The sequence below is a fragment of the Symsagittifera roscoffensis genome, chromosome 2, assembly GCF_963678635.1.
Source record: "Symsagittifera roscoffensis chromosome 2, txSymRosc1.1, whole genome shotgun sequence".
Lineage (NCBI taxonomy): Eukaryota > Metazoa > Xenacoelomorpha > Acoela > Convolutidae > Symsagittifera > Symsagittifera roscoffensis.
This window is the reverse complement of record NC_087063.1, coordinates 80,626,936-80,630,435: the sequence shown is the minus strand read 5'-3', so window position 1 is coordinate 80,630,435 and position 3,500 is coordinate 80,626,936. Positions and strand designations below refer to the sequence as shown.

Sequence of the window (3,500 nt, the reverse complement as noted above, 5' to 3'; positions counted from 1 at the left end):
TAGGATCGGTATTAGACTAAGAAGTTGCACGAATCTATCCGGCCGAAAATAAGATAGCGTGACGAGCAGACGGTGTACCCTATCCGAAATTACTCTATGAGTTATACACTCCAGTCCTAACTCAGTATTTTGGTAAGAATTATTTGAAGTAATAAACTAATGGCTATGGATATTCTGTTTTATTACTTGTAACGAACTCCAATTTTTTCGTTTGCAAAATTTTGGAAAAGTAGTCAAAAATGGGGAGGAGAAAAACCAGACCTTTTTTGAAGAAAAACTTGTGCCAGAAAAAAGTTTTGAAAGAGGTGTTTTTGATGGCTCTGTTTACATTCACCTCGTCTCACAAAAAAGAGCTTTTTTAATATAATTATTTTAAAAAAATATGCCTAAAAAATTTTTGATTAATACAAAAAAAAGTGTGCCAAAGTTTTTTTTAGAAAAAGTGCCTTTGTTACGGCTCTTTTTTATTTTCCCTCACCTCACGAAACAAAAAGCTTTTTTTATTAAGACATTTCAACAAAGATGAGTGAAAAGAAAAAAATTATTTCTAGTAATTGTTCATCGTTTAGGCCAGCAGGAGACGATGCTGGGTCTGAATAAAAAGGCCTACTATGAGAGGGTGGGTCCAAAAGGAGTGGGAGGGGGGAAGATAAGGGGGGCGTTCTTTGAGGAGAACAGAGAGTATGGCAAAGCAGACAAGTTCACCACGCTGTCCAGACTTAAAACAAGTGGGTATATAAAAAGCCGTGTTTTCGTGTCTTAAAAATGTTCTGAAAAGTTAGCTGGTCAAGTAAGCAACTTTTACCCTAAAACTATAGACATATCCTTTTCCCCGATAAAACAATCAGCAACAAATTACTCACCTGAATGGCTGAGAAATAATGCTCATAACGAAGTTAATGACGCCCCCCTACTTTGGTTATATCGCGGAAATTAATCATTTGCCCCTGTGTGCATCTTTTATTAAGTAAAATTGCGCTTTTGGTTTTTCTCGGCACTAATGCAATGTGTGTCATTCTTAATCATATGAAAATGAAAACTGAAGTCGTATTCACTAGTTCAGTTGGAATTAGATGTTTCTTACTGTACCTTTTTTGATTGACCACAGTTTTCTCAAGATTTTTCGGATAAAAAAAGCACTTTAAAAAACCTCTTTTCACTAACAGTTTATGGTTCGGAGGCAGTTTTTATTTAAAAAATTAGAAAAAAGAGTTCTTAAGGCACGTTTTTGGCCCATCATCGACCTCCTTTTTGGCTTCTGAAAAATCAGTTTCGTTCTAATGTCATGAGTTCTCAAAGCTCTCTGTTGTTGAATATACACTAAAAATCTTTTATGATATAACTTTCGTTCACAGGAAAGAACTCAAACTGTCGTGAAATCTTAATCGGAGTAGATCAGAAAAAGAAAACAGCTGAACAAGAAGAGAGAATAGCTCACAAGTGTGGATACATGTTACGCATGCCCTACTACCCAGATGCAGAGTCCCCTTTCAACCAGACGCAATACTTCATTCAGAAGGGCAAAAATCGGGTGGCTGGAATTGCGAATTTCTACCTCAAATACAACGTCACACAACCCGTTCATAAGCCGCCTGCACCCGTTATGATCATTTAAACAATTGATTAAATTATTGAAATTAAAAAAAAAACTTTGTCAAAATGGGGAAATTTGTCAAATGGGGTTTGTCAAAATGGGGCTCGGGAAATCAGTTTGGGCGACCTAAAAAATTTAAAAAAAAAGAAAGTACCCCCCCCCCCCACTTGAGAAAATCTTAGATCCTGGGGGGGGGATAATTATACTGTTGCTGGCAGGGGTGGATTTAGGGGGGGGGGCTTGGGGGGCGAACGCCCGCTCTCCCTCAGGAATTCGACCCCTTGCCGACCCAAAGGGTTCCACCTTTGGTACTTTTTAAGAAATCCATTTTTGGCCGACCGACCCTAAAATTTTTTTAAAGGCGCCTTTGGCGCCAATATATACTAATTTTGAGGGGGGAGCGCCTTTTCTGGCCTATTTTTTTGCCTTTTTTGGCCTATTTTTTCAAAATTTTACCTGCGCTTTTTTGGCCTAATTTTGGCCTATTTTTTCAAAATTTTGCCTGCTTTTGGCCTATTTTTTCAAAATTTTGGGAGAGCTCGAAAAATTAATTTGAACGAACTAAAAAAAAACGACAAAATTTTTTGAAAATCCCCCACCTCGAGAAAATCCTAGATCCGCCCCTGGTTGCTGGGTAGATTTTCCAATTTGATTAAAAATTCGTTTTTGCATAACTGTTGAAATAGCTCCTAAAAGGATTGAAATTTCTTTACAAGGTGCCGTAGTTGGAAAAAACAGTTGAAATACCAAGATTCTTTAAAACTGATCTTAAAAGGTTGAGCATACCAATTGACGAACCAACTATTCAAAAAATCATTTTTTTTGTGCTGAAAACGGAAATAGATTATCAAAATGGTTCGAATGACAACAAAATGTGAGTTTTATCAGTTTTATCGGGGGCGTTCAACAATGCCGAAGTACAACAGTGCCGAAGTACAACAGTGCCGAAAAAGGCTGGAAAATTTCAGAATACTTTAAACGCGTTTTCTTAAGAGCGGGAATTAATCGCCGTTTAATTTTTGATTGCCGCACTTAATATGTGGAAATTTGTTCAGATTTTCGGCACTGTTGAACTAATTTTTCTTTTTCGGCACTGTTGTACTTCGGCACTGTTGTATTGTCCCGTTTTATTTACTAAGCACAACCTTATGATTTATGAATATGTGAACTTTGAGTTCAACTCAAGATTTATGATAAAAAATTGCGCGATTTTCATTGATTAAAATGTTCGGTTTCAAATCTAAAATGAAATAAATGATCATCAACAGCCGGCAAGAAAACCAAAACAAACGAGAGATAATCGCGTCTTCGAATTATTGTCTGCCAAAAAACGCAAGTTATCTGTTTGACTTGTATTTTTCACAGACACATCACGCGCCCCTTTAAAGGATGAGGAATTGATGCCCCTAATCATGGACCTTTTGGTTATCTATGAAAACATTATAATATATTCGGATCAAAGATATCAGAAAGGAAATTGAGCATTTTGATCGGCCGCTCAGTAATCTGCACAAAGAATCTTCACTTGCTTCTTTCAACTGGAGTTTTTGATCTTGAATTAAAAATCAATTTAAAACTTTGTTTCAAAATCTTAATTAATTTGCATTTCTAATTTAAAACTTTGTACCAAATATATTTTTGCCCGCTATGAAGTCTTTTGGATAAAAATTGGTTATGTTGGTTGTTTCGGTAAATAAAATTCTATGAAAAAAAAAGATTATCGTTCATTGAAATGGATTATTTTTTTGTGCTTACCAAAACTAGATCTAAAAAGTTATAGCCCGAACTTTCAAAAAAGGAGATTAATTGTGCGTGGGAGTTTTTGTTCTCATAAAGATTCAACTTTTAACTAGCCATTTTTTTGAATTAATTTGATGCCATTTGACAAAAATAACAATTAACTTTT

The 3,500-nt window shown here is 35.7% G+C and overlaps 1 long non-coding RNA gene across 1 annotated transcript; it reads left to right on the top strand.

Annotated features, from left to right (window-relative positions):
* Positions 1-644: 644 nt before the first annotated feature.
* LOC134840192 (uncharacterized) lies at positions 645-3,165 on the top strand. Its single transcript, XR_010162407.1, has 3 exons — positions 645-728; positions 1,356-1,600; positions 2,863-3,165. It is a non-coding gene; the product is annotated as an uncharacterized LOC134840192 (long non-coding RNA).
* The last annotated feature ends 335 nt before the right edge of the window (positions 3,166-3,500 follow it).